At 37.5% G+C, this 14,282-nt stretch overlaps 1 pseudogene; it reads left to right on the top strand.

Annotated features, from left to right (window-relative positions):
* The first annotated feature begins 429 nt into the window (after positions 1-429).
* The window catches only part of LOC101596416, a 34,117-nt pseudogene continuing 20,264 nt past the window's right edge, over positions 430-14,282 (top strand).

The following is a 14,282-nucleotide window of genomic DNA, read 5'->3' as shown; positions in this document are numbered from 1 at the left end:
TGCTTAAGTTCACTTTGTCTACATGTGGTCTTTTGAATTTCCCTATGAATTCTTGGATTGTCTTATCTAGTTCTAAGAAAAAAGCTCTGGTATTGTGGTGGTTTAAGTCAGGTGTCCCCCATAAACTTAGGTGCTCTGAATGCTAGGTTCCCAGCCAATGGAGGTTTGGGAATGAACACCTCCTGGATGCAGTGTATTATTGGGGGCAGTCTTATGGGTGTGATAGCCATTTTCCCCTTGCCAGTGTTTTACACACGCTCCTGTCCCTGTTGTCCACCTGAAGTTGTCCAGGAAGTGAGATCTACCCTCTGAGCATGCCATTGTTTTGCCCTATCATCATAGAGCTTCCCCTCAAGTCTGTAAGCCAAAATAAACCTTTTTTCCCCAAAAGCTACTCTTGGTAGAGTGATTTCTTCCAGTAATGCGAACATGACTACAAGAGGTACTTTGATGGGAATTGCATTGGATCTGTAGACTACTTTTGGTAACAAAGTATTTTCGCTGTATTGATTCTCCCAATCCTGAACAATTGAAGATCTCTCCAATGTCCTTTCAGGGTCCTGATGTTTTCTTTGTGAGGTCTTTTACACCCTTAATGAAGCTTATTCCTAGGTTTAAGTGGCTTAGGATTTTGCATATTTTTTCGAGAAGTTTAAACACTATAATACGTAGATAAAAAGATACCAGTGTTATGCCTTGTATTTCCAAAAATGTGTGCCTATTAATTAAAAAGATGCAAAAATAAATACAGTATTTGAACTATTTCAGACATCTATCATTTCTTTCCTGGAATAAGACTGTTCCTCCTAAAATAGGTTTGAATAATTGAAGAAAGGAAAAACTTTTGTACAGTGTTTATTTTCTCTTGTCCTTTCCTTTTAAAAAATATTAGATACGGGTATAATTTGTATGTAAACAACACATGTTGGTACCATCCTTTCCCTCCTCCCTGCCCTTTTTCTGAAAGAGGCCTTCCTCATTGGGGATGTAGGTCAACCCCATGAAGATTGTGAGTCATACATTATGGGGAGGGAGAGGCAATGTCTCTGTGCAAAATGTCCCAACTGTGGCTCTAACAATCTTTCCACCCCCTCTTCTGCAAAATTCCCTGATCCATGCTGGGAGAATTTTAAGTATACTTCAGTGATGAGCACTTAGGAGCCTCTGGATCTCTGGTTTGGTAAGTGTTGAGTGTCCTCAGTATCTGTCTCCTTCACCTTTGTGCTGATGTCAGATTCACTAAGAAAGCAGCACTCTTGATCATTTCTCCAGTTTCTCTGGAGTTTCAGCTGGGTCCAGGGTGGTGTGCACTGGGTCATTTATCTCCTCAGGTCCAGCTCTTATCTAAAAAAGAGAAACAGATTCTCCAACAGAGAGTGAAGTCATCATTGGTTAAAGGGGATAACCATCATTAATTTAGAGAGAATTTAAAGGGTGTAGACCCTCTTATATCCCAGGATTAGTGGGATCTTGACAATGGAAAGCAGAATCATTATTTGGATATGATACTAACATGTTTCCCAGTTACAGATATGGTTTCCTTTCTACTGAACAGATCTGTTAGTGAATCCAAGAGCAGGTGGTTACCCATCATGGCTGTGTGCCACTATTGCACATGTGTGAGCATCATGCCAGATTGTTTGCTTCTGACTTGCTTAGCTTTGAGTTGCTTGGACAGATATTGGCCATTTTCCCTTGGTAGCTCATGTAGCACCTTCCAGCACTAAATGGGCTAATTATCCAGGGACTGGCTCTCTTCCAGATTTCAACTAGGTCTCTCCATGGTCTGTGCCAACAGCATATGTTATTTTTAGCAGTACGGTCTTACCATTAACCTCTGATGGATAATCAAATGCTCTGACAGATGGATCTCTCTGAAGTTTTAATGTGAGCACTTGTGCCTATTAACTTTTCTCTTAAGACTGTCTTGGTTGTACCCTACAGGATCTGGTAGGTTGTGCTATCATTTTCAATTTTTAATAAACCTTTTAAATTTCCTCCGTCATTTCTGCAATGACCCACTGTTCACATTATAGTCTATTGGCCATTCTTCTGATATTTGTATATTTACTGAATCTTTTCTTGTTGATTGGTAGTTTAATTCTACTATAACTACTATAACTTGAGTGGACACATGGAATTTTCTCATTTTTTATTAGTTTCTAAGACTTGCTTTGTGACCTGTAATATAGTCAATTTTGTAGAAGCTTCCATATACCACCAAGAAGGATGTCTTTCCTATCTCTTGGATGGAATTTCTGTAGCTATCTACTAAATATAGCGGGTCTATTGCATAATTTAACTCTTTGCTATCTTTGCTGATATTTGCCTTGAGGGACTTTTCTGAATACAAGGGTATTGTATTCAGAAGCATTGAAATTTCCCACCATTATTTTATGTTTTTATAATGTTTGTTTTATGAAATTGAGAGTACCAATATTTAATGTGTAAATTGTTATAACTATTATGTCCTCTTGATTAATTGTTATATTTGTTATATTTTTTAATTTGCAATGTCCTGCTTTGTCTCTTTTGATATAAGCATAACCATTTTCACTTATTTGTAGTTTCCATTTGCTTGGTAGGTTTGCTTCCATCCTTTGATACTCAATTTGTTGATGTCTTTGGTAGCTAATCATGTTTCTGGGAGAATACAGATAGTTGTATCTTCCTTGTTAATCCAGACCTTTAGTATGCCATATATATATATATATATAGATAGATAGATAGATAGATAGATAGATAGATAGATAAAGATAGATAGATAGAAAGAAAGATAGATAGATAGAAAGATGATAGATAGATAGATAGATAGATAGATAGATAGATAGATATAAATATATAACTTACTTTTTATTTGCAAGTGGAAAAAGGAGAGGGGTGTAAGGGAGAATGGACATGGAATAGGTCAAACTGTAGATACATGCATAACTTTGTGCATTTGGCTTTACCTGAGTATTGGGGAATCAAACTTGGGCTGCAAGGCTTTGCAAGCAAGTGTCTTAACTGCAAAGCCAGCTTTCCAGCCCAGTCTATGTCTTTTTATGAGTGAGTTGAGGTCACTTACATTTGAAGTTATTACTGAGAGTATCTTTTCTGTGATTTTTTTTGTTGGGCAATGTTCTGGCTAGATGTGTTATTGTTACTTCTTTCTCTTCCCCTATTAGTTTTGTGGTTTTGCTGACTTGCTGTGTGTTTGGTTCATTTACAGGTATTTTTTATTCTCAAGTTTCTTTCTCGGGGGGAATTGCTTTTCTCTTTCCTCTTTATATAGTTTCCCATTAATAACTTTCAAGTGTTGACTTGGTTTTCATAACTTTCCATGATTTGCATTTGTTTTACAAATACAAAAGTAATCATAACCCCACAAATTTAAATATTCAAGCATGTAAAGATTTCAAGGATTATTAGGAACTCATATGCCTTAAAATCTCTACTTCCCTTTGCCTTGCCTCAGAGCATTAAGACAAACAATGCTATTTCATTTTGATAAGTTGAGTATATGCTACTCTTTCAGTAGATACTCCAGTAGATAATACTCAGTAATTGAGAGCCCAACACTCAATAGTTCACCTCATATTTTAGATTTCCTCTGGTATTTACTTTCATGGCAGTGCATTTCTCTCTTTACCACCATGACATTCCCTCTATTCACTCTGTTCTTGGCTTCTTGGACCTTCTCTGTTGATACAGCTCCTAGGAGAATACTTAACATTTCCTGCTATATGCTTCTCATATAACAAAAAGAACTCCTCTAAAATTCAGCTGAGTAAGATCTACCATTTTGCTAAATGTCACAAATCAAAACATAATTGATTACCCTTAGGGCAAATGATACCATTATTAATCATTGCAAAATCATTGTGAATTGAGCTGCTGAGAACAGACCTTTAGAAGAGAGAATTTTTTAAAAAATTGGAACAGGCAAAGAACAAGGGACATATGATATCCACAATGAAATAAGGATCAAAAAAATGTATCTTTTTTTTTTCTTTTTAGTATTCCCATTCCTACTTAAGAAAAAAACAAAACAAGAAACAGAACAAGCTGAAGTATGGGCATGCATTTTTTTTTAATTTTTTTGCTTATTTTTATTTAAGAGTGACAGAGAGAGAAAGAGGCAGATAGAGATAGGGAGAGTGAGAATGAGTGCACCAGGGCCTCCAGCCACTGCAAACGAACTCCAGATGCCTGCATCTGGCTTACGTGGGTCCTGGGGAATAGAGCCTTGAACCGGAGTCCTTAGACTTCACAGGCAAGTGCTTAACCACTAAGCCATCTCTCCAGCCGAACATGCATTTTTTTAATTTTATATTTCAAGTTTCTGGATCTATAACAGCTGATAAAGGTTTGAAACAGATATTTCTGAAGCTTTGAGTCACTTTTTCCTCCATAAATTCAAGGGAAGAAAATATTTTGGGCCATATGGAAGAAATAAGACCCAGTTTCTGTTCATTATTTATGAGGTGTTTGAGAATATACCTTTTTTATTTAAGATTATATTTCAGGGCTGAGGAAATAGTTCAGTCAGTAAAGTGCTTGCCTCATATGCATGAGGACTTGCATTCCTTTCACAGAGCCCATATAAACATACCAAGTGTGATAATATGTGCTCATAATCTGAGAGTTAGGAAGGAGGAGATATCCAGTGGTTCTAACCTAACTGGAATGCTCCAGACCATTAAGAGACCCTGCCTCAAAAAAATTGAATGACATTTCTGAGTAAAAACACATCATATTGTTCTCTGGTCTCTACAAACACACACACTCTCACATTCACCTGTACTCACATAAACATGTAGACACACACATACACACGCACACAATTAAAAACAAACAATATATGTTCATTCCCTCTTCTACAATGTACCCTGAGCCTTGGATGGGGTAATGTGGATGTCTCATTTAGTACTGAATATCACACAATCATTTATTCTCAACAGTTGAACATATTTTGAGTATCCTAGGAGACACTGCTAACTGCAAAAAGAAGCTTCCTTGACCAAATGTGAGAGCAGCAGTAATTTATGGCCATAAGCATAAACACTTACAGGGAAATCTGAAGATCACAACATATCCATTTAACCAAACAATAGGAGTAACAGCTTTGCTTGACCTAAGATCTCTACAGGCATAGATGAGGTTTTCAGTACCAGTCATCCATACTTCTCACGGAGTGGGCCTCACATCAAATCCGCAAGCAGTTGATTACCCCCATAGCAGTCATGCTACTATTGTAGCACTTGGCACATCTTGCCTGGCTAGTCAGGAAGGAAGACTAAAGAAGGTAATGGGTGGAAATGATGATCAAGAAATCATAAAAAGTGAATCAAAACACATGAAGTAAACCCAGGAAAACAACTAGGACTTATGCATAAATTTATAAAAACATCATATAAAATTATTTTAGGTAGTACATATGCTAATGCAAAGTTTTCCTGAGACTATGTGTACAAAATGTATGTGGAACTTAACAAAACTTTTGTGGTTAAATTTAAAATAAAAGTATATATTTAAGCACTCTTGAAACTGATAAATTAATGAATAATGTTTGTATATTTAAATACTGTGAAGTCATGCTATAGTCTGTCAACTACAGCATTGTGGATATCTTTAATGCACATATGCAATTCACTAACAACCTTACTATGGTATTACTAAAATTCATTTAAAATATTTTAATTAATATTTTAAAAGAGATTCTTAATTCTATAATGATGACTATCCCTAAGGTGTCAAAGAACTGAAAAATTGAAAATTTAATAAGTGATGTTTCTTCCACTAAGCTATACAGTATACATAGAAAAAACTTAAGATTCTATAAATAGGTAATAGTCCTTACTATGAACCTGGAAGTACCCCCCAAAACCTACCACCTATTAACTTATAATAAAGTAAAATAATTATTTATTTAATAATTATTATTTAAAAATTATTTATTTAATTATTAATATTAATCTTTGTCTTTCATGCACATCTGAGGAGCACTAGAACATGAAACATGAATGAAACATCCAAACTAGCATAAAGGTATCAACTATAAAATTTGGGAACAGTACATCTTTGTCATGTAGATCCATTCCAGTGTTTTCTTCCTACATGAAACTCCAGGGCATATAAAGCCCCAAAGTGAACTTTTATTCACCAACCCATGGAGACAAAGGCTCTGAATTATATTTGTGGACTTAAGGAAAATCTATTTTTTCTTTTGTACATTTGAATTTATGTCAAAGAACATTATTTTAGGATTCTGTATATCCCTATGTTGATGACTTGATCCATTTTAGCCATCATTCACAAAGGTGCATACAGTGGAGAGCTGTCTAGAAGAAGATAAATCTGTATGCAGGTCCTCAGCACCCATATATAATGTCCAGGAAAATACTCCTTCTTTTAAGACTCTTAATTTCCTAAAGGAGTGATGTCAGAGCAAAGTGACAAGGAATTCTAGAAGGTGATATTGTAAATAAAGAAAGAGGTCTGGAGTACAAGGGCATGGGGCCTGATCTAGTCTTGCAGTGAAGAAAAAGAGAGGTGTTCCATTCTAGGCTAGTCTTCCCTCTGCCTCCTCTCAGGGCAATCACACTGAATTCTCACTTGATAAGTTTTGTAGCAGAGAACTAGTTGATACTTAAACATGGTCTCTCTTTCTCTGTCTTTCTAATACCAATTCCCACCTCTCTCTCTCTCTCTCTCTCTCTCTCTCTCTCTCTCTCTCTCACACACACACACACACACACACACACACACACACACACGCACACACTCACTGATTCACTAGCACCTTTCCACTTTTTGCTGTGGGGAATCTCAAACCTACCTTCAATGGCCCTGGAGTGACCAATATATGAACGCAAATTTTTCAATTATGTATTTTGAATTAGCTTACCATGATTCAGATTTCCTTAAGGCCTTTTCATATGTTATGAGCTGTGGTTGACCTTCTTCTAGTACCTCTCCTGTACCTCTTTACCCTGTCTAACTGCCCCCCACTTAAACTTTCCCACCTTTAGTATTACCCCTTCACTTTCATGTCTCATTAGTTCTGCAGCCCCTCCCTCTCCCGTCCTTACAGTCTCCTTTTTTCTTCTTATTTTCTGGGCTGTATATATATTCATCCCTCAAAACAATATAACTTGAAGTAAGCCTAACAATGAAAGTGAAAGATCTCTGCAATGAAAAGTTTGAAACACTAAGTAAGATTGAGGGAGACATGAGAGGATGGAAAGGGCTCCCATATTTGTGGATTGGAACACTTAATATTATGAAAATTTCCATCCTACAAAAAGCAATTGGATTGGATGCAATACAATTCAAACTTCCTGTACAATTCTTTGTAAAAATAGAGAACAAATCCTGAAATTCATATGGAAGCACAAAGACCATGAGTAGACCAAGAGCACACTGAGCAAGAATACTTCTGGCAGTACTACCACACCTGATTTCAGTTTGCTACAGAGCCATAGTATTAAAAGTAGCATTGTTCTAGCACAAAACAGACACTTAGATCACTGGAATACAATGGAGGATGCAAATATGTCTATGCAACTATAGCCAGTTGACTCTTAACAAAGATGCCATAAATCTACATTAGAGAAAAGATAGTATGTTCAACAAGTGGTATTGGGAAATCTGGATATACACATGTAGAAGAATGAAACTAAACATATCACTCTGCTTCAAAAATCAACTCCAAGTCAAATCAAATCAAATAATTTAATGTAGGACCTGAAATACTGTAACTGCTAGGGGAAAAAAATAGGAAGATAAGATACAGGCATAGATAAGGACTTTTAAAAAATATCTTGATTTATTGAAAAGGAGATGGGAGGAAAGAGAGAGAGAGGAGGGCAAGAGACAATGGGCATGCCATGACCTTTAACCATTGCCAACAAACTCCACATGCATGTGCCACTTTGTGCATCTGGCTTTACAACCCAGTTTGTTAGGCTTTGCAGACAACTGTATTAACCAATAAGCATCTCTCCAGCCTGATAAGGACTTTCTTAATAGGACTCCAGTTGTTCAGGAATTAAGGTCAACTGTTGAGAAATGAGAACTTATGATATTAAAAGGCTTTTGTATTTATGGTAAAGGAAACAAGTGAAAAGACAGCCTATAGAATGGGAGAAAAATATTTGCCAGTTATACATTAGAGGTTTAATATCCTGAACTCATCAAAAGACCTAAACAAGAAGAAAACAAAAATACTCGGTCAAGAAATGGGCTAAGGGGCTAGAGAGATGGCTTGGTGGTTAAGACACTTGCCTGAAAAGCCAAAGGACCCAGATTTGATTACCCAGAACCCACATAAGCCAGATGTAGAAGGTGATGCATGTACCTGGAATTCATTTGCAGGGCTTGAGGCCCTGGCATGTCCATTCTCTCTCTCTCTCTCTCTGTCTGTCTCTCTCTCTCTCTCATAAATAGATTAAAAAAAATTTTTTTTTTTTTGGTTTTTCAAGGTAGGGTCTCACTCTAGCCCAGGCTGACCTGAAATTCACTATGTAGTCTCAGGGTAGCCTCGAACTGATGGCAGTCCTCCTACCTCTGCCTCCCTGGTGCTGGGATTAAAGGTGTGAGCCACTACACCTGGCTTATAAAATATTTTAATGGGCTAAAGAAATAGAGTTCTCAAAAGATATACAAATAGACAATAAATATTTTTTAAAACTATTCAATATTCTTATCTATCAGGGAAATGAAAATTAAAACTACTTTTCAATTCTATCCCATCCCAGTTATAACAGCATCCAACAAGGAAAGGAAGGACTACATGCCTGGGAAGATGGCTCAGTGGGCAAAGGTGATTGTTTGCAAAGCCTGCTGGCCCAGGTTAAATTCTCTAGTGCCCACGTTAAGCAAGATGCAAAGAGTGGTGCATGAATCTGGAGTTCATTTGCCAGCAACAAGAGGGCCTGGTATACCATGTTCTTTCTCTGTCTCTCAAAAATAAGTAAATTAATAAATAAATGAAAACATATTTTTTAAAGAACACACAGGGCAACATGGGCTGGTGAGGGTGTGAGGAAAGAGAAAATGTCATTCATTATTAATGGTAATGTAAACTGGTAAAGCCATTATGGAAATCAATGTGGAAATTCCTCAAAAACTCTAAGTGTTAAACTACCATATGACCTAGGTATATGACTCCTGGGTATATATGCCAAAATTACTCTATATACTATCACAGAGATATTTGCACATACATGTTCATTGCTGCCTTATTTACAATACTAAGGAAATGATATCAGCCTAAATCTCCATAAACTGCCAAGTTAATAATAAAAATAACATACATATACATAACAGAGTCTTATTCAGCTATAAAGAAAAAATTATGGAAATTTTATAATAAATGTAACTGGAAAGTATTATGAAACAGAAAGATAAACATTGCCTTCTAATAAAATAAAACCATTTTTATTCATACATAATCATTTTCCAATTCTATCCCATCCATCACCTCAACTCCAACTTCCTCTATGCCTCCCTTGTAGAATAAGAAAGATAAATAATAAACCAATATGCAGCATGAGAATGGCACCAAAGTACATTGGGTAAACAGTATTTTTTATTACTGGCATTGTGAGAAGTGGGGATGCATTATGGACAGAAAGTAGGAGGGTACAGTGGGTTGGCATAAGACAAGCATGAACAGTTTTGCCTTTGGAAGTAAGAACAACTTTCTGCTCCACAGACTCTCCCACTGCTCATCTTCAGCTCTAACGTAGAAGCCTTCTAGGAAGTCTGAACTGATCCATTCTAGACAGCACAGCTTTGGGAAAAGGAATTTCAGAAAGGAAACTAACATTCAGAAATCTTACAGACACTTCAGAAAAGACTACTTTTGTTTACTCACTTCTCTGCAAGTTATGGGAATAAATTCGGTACAGTAAAAGACTTTTAGTCATTTAAACAAGATCTTTCATTTATCACCAATGGTACTGGATGAAAAATAACTGTTAGAAATATGATGGAAAATTTAAAGTATATTCAATTTCAACCAAATTTAAATATACTTTTCATAGACATGTTTGTTTTTTGTATATCAAATAACTTTTTTGTTTGTTTGTTTGTTTTGAGTTAGGGTTTCACTCTAGCTCAGGCTGACCTGGAATTAACTATGTAGTCTCAGGGTGGCCTTGAACTCATGGGGATCCACCTACCTCTGCCTCCTGAGTGCTGGGATTAAAGGCGTGTGCCACCACACCTGGCTTCAAATAAATTTCTACTAGCCATGGATTCTGATTCAGTGTCTATCTGCAAACTATGAGCATGTGTCTCAGGGAAAACTTTCACTGAACACTGAACACATGACTTCAATCCAAATAGGGCAGGCAGGACAGACCACAGTATGAATACACCAATGCCAGTTTGGGTGAACCAATGAATTTAAAGGAGTTACTTCAAGACCAGGGTGAGAGATTATTTACAAGAACAAGGAGCCCTGAAAGCAGCTACTTTGATGGGGCTCTGTGTGTCAAGATTACTCCTTGGATGCTCCTTTCTCAGCCACAGGGTGTGGACTGACTTACAGAACACGGGTACCCCAGAGCAGATGTACCACCAAGAAGTCTCATCCTATTCTGGTTGGTAGATTCCCTGTGGCTACATCAAGGAGCTCTTTGTCCCTGTCTAGGAGCATGGAAACCCCATAACAGTGGTACCAACCAGAAGTCTCATCCCATGCCAGATGATGTTCTCCCCACAGCTACTTAGGTGGTTCTCCCTGTGTCAGGATTAACCTGGCTGATGCTCTTCCCTGATCCTCAGGAGTTAGGGCTTACTTAAAGAGCATGGAGATCCCAAGCATTTGAGTGAGGCTCATTGTCCCTTGATCTTTTACCCTGTATTTACTCTATCTCCCCAGAGGCTACAACACCTCATGGGCCATTGCATACAGCTGACACAAGGGATGTCTCAGATCTCAGGTGAAAGTCTGATGATCCTCCATATGTTCTTCTTTCATAAATTGTCCAAATTATTTTGGATAAAGCTGGCAATAGTTATCTACTGCTTTCCATGCAGAGGAATTTGTCATACAGAAACATAGCAGTACAGAGAAAAAAAGAATGAAAAAAAATCAGCCACAGACTAAGCATGCTCACTTGTGTAAATGACTCTGTCACACTGCACCCTCAACTGCTACTCCACCTGCACTTGCAATGGTTTAGATGTTCGTTAACATGACACCAGCACTCACTTCTGAGATGCTAGATGCTGCATCTGCATCTGGCTTGAAACAGAGCATGCTGGGAGAGCAGCCCTAGGTGAAGACTGGTGGTCAGAGTGAAATCTCCCTAGACTAAGGATAGAAAGATTGAGATTATAACAATTCCTCATCCATGGCTGCCTCATCACAAAGGACTGAGATGGAACTGAGAGAAAGTTGATACTAATCAAAGAATCAGGGGACCAGAACTAGGGAATAGTGTTACTTTGGTCAGTTTCACCACATAAGATTTCTCATGAGCATTTATTTTTAAAAATACTGGATTAGTTTTAACCTTAGTTAAAGTTTTTTGCATACAATGACATTCATAAGTCTTTCCAAGATGATCCATCTTGTGAGCAATAGAATATAAAGGCAGTTTTAGTTACATGCATCCTTTCTAGTTTACAGCTTTGATTTATGGTATACTATGGGCCAAGGTTTAACTAACATTTTATTCTTTTAGAAAGTGCTATTTGGAAACTGTGATGTTTGATAGCATATTTGACTTCTATGTGCACCTCCTGCAGAAATATCCAAAGAACTGTCTCCAGTATTAACATCACCACTCCAGACTCAGCCTCTATATTACTTTATATGGTCTCCTACAGAAATGGTCAAAGGATTAACTCCAACGTCATTCAGATATAAAGATCAAAAATCTTAGCCAGGCACAGTAATCCCTGTACTAGAAAGAATGAGGCAGGAGAATCAGGAGTTCCAGGCCAGTCTGGGGTGCATACTTCTTAGACTACATATTATATCAAAAAATCATAGCAAGCCAGAAGTTTTTGTCATACCTAAATGCCAACAGACATCTATACATACTGTCATCCTACAGAGAATCAAAACAGAGTATAATAGCCCTTCACTGAAGGACACCAAACTTTCAGAGGCATTTATGGAATTATCTATAATTTTCATTGCATTGTGTTTTTTTGGTTTAAAATAACCTTGAATTGGCATATCCATGGTGATGAGTGTTGTGAACAAAGTGTCAGATAATGTTACTGCCTCTCTCCCTGAATTTCAAGAGGCACTTTTCTGAATGGCTAAGTGTCTAAATTATTAGAGCTCCCTCCTTTGAAAGGACTCTCTAATGTGAAAATTGTTTCTTATAATTTAGAAAATATTACAGGGCAGAGATGTTCTCAAATGATGAGAAACTTTTTAAGTTTATTTGCGTTTGTATTTATTTATTTGAAAGAGAGAGAGTGTGGGTGTGTGAGAGAGAAAGAGGTAGATAGAAACAATGGGCATACCAGGGCCTCCAGCTGCTAAGTATTGAGGTGGAAATTTCTATTTTTTGAAAGCTGTGCAAATAAATAATAGAAAGTAGTAAAACTTAGGCAATAATTCCTTTCTTAGTGATAGAGACAGAAAATAGATATCATTTGAAATAGGTTTGTATGGATGCATAAAATTTGCAAATTGGTTGCTAAAAGGACATAACTAAAATTTGGGGTAGATTTTCTGCACTTAATTAATGCTTTATAATGCCAAGTACCATTGTTTTCTGTATTAGCTTAATGAATCCTCATAATGAATTTTAATGGTAAATATATTGTCCCTATTTTAGAGACAGGAACAAAGACGTGACTCAAGAGTCTACACCAGAGCCACATTTAATCTGGGGGCTATTCCTTAATGCTCGGTTTGCACTTTACACTAAGTTTCCACTGGAAATGACAGCATGACCCAGAAGAACACAGGTCTAAGCCTCAAAAAGGTCTGTGTCCATAGCCATTATCTCCTTTTCCAGGAAGGAAAACATCAGGGGAACCTTTATTTAAAAATCGGCAGTAAGGGGCTGGAGAGATGACTTAGCGGTTAAGCACTTGCCTGTGAAGCCTAAGGACCTCGGTTCGAGGCTCGGTTCCCCAGGTCCCACGTTAACCAGATGCACAAGGGGGCGCACGCATCTGGAGTTCATTTGCAGAGGCTGGAAGCCCTGGAGCGCCCATTCTCTCTCTCTCCCTCTATCTGTCTTTCTCTCTGTGTCTGTCACTCTCAAATAAATAAATAAATAAATAAATTAAAGAAAAAGAAAAAAAATCGGCAGTAAGGCCAGTTTTTACCAATATTTCTTGATTTTTCTATAATAGATAATACATTTGATTTTATAGAGAATCAAAATTTTTGTTTATTTCCTCATCCTAACTACTAAGAGTGCTAAATAAACAATTATGAACCCTGTTGTACTTGAAAGAGCATATGGGTCATTTTATTTAACTATGGATTTAATTAAAATTCTGAAAATTGAAGGTTACAAAGGCCCTTTATGTATGGGAAAATTAGGGTTTTGGAAGAAATGACAATAAGTATTCATGTAATGTAGCTGGATTTCCATATGTGACATCAATGTCCTTGAAATTATATCATGAAGGTAGATAATTCTTGACTCTTTTAGCACTGAAATATGAGATACTTTTCACACACACATTTATAGTCATATTGAAACAGTCCCCCTACCCCACCCACATGCTTCTTATATAAAACAATAATACAGGGCTGGAGGGATAGCTTAGTGGTTAAGGCATTTGCCTGCAAAGCCAAAGGGCCCAGGTTTGCTTTCCCAATACCCACATCAGCCAGATGCACAAAAAGTTGCATGCATCTGGAGGTTGTTTGCAGTGGCTAGAGGCCCTGGCATACCCATTCACTCCCTCTCTCTCTCTCTCTCTCTCTTTCTCTCAATCTCTCTCTCCCCTCTTTCTGTCAAATTAATTAATTAATTAATTAAAAAAAAAACACATAGGAATTTTCGGCTTTCATTCAAGATGATGTCCACCAAATCATGCTTCAGCTCTGTGGCAATACCAGGCAAGCTCTCTGGGGTTCCAGGGCCAGCAGGTCCTAGTAGACCTCCACTAGGATGGTGCAGAGGAGTAAAGTAGGGAATCTGTTAATTCCCACACTCTGGGGTAACCCACTAGACCCCCAGACCCATCAAATACCTATCCCAGCCGCAGCAGCCTGGACTCTCTCCTGCACTACCTATGCACCACAGATTGGGGCCAAGGTACCTCTTACTTTTCCTCCTGCAGACTGGTCTCTTCTCTCCCTC

Source organism: Jaculus jaculus, chromosome 12 (genome assembly GCF_020740685.1).
Source record: "Jaculus jaculus isolate mJacJac1 chromosome 12, mJacJac1.mat.Y.cur, whole genome shotgun sequence".
In the NCBI taxonomy this organism is placed as follows: Eukaryota; Metazoa; Chordata; class Mammalia; order Rodentia; family Dipodidae; genus Jaculus; species Jaculus jaculus.
This window is presented reverse-complemented; position numbering and strand designations above follow the sequence as displayed.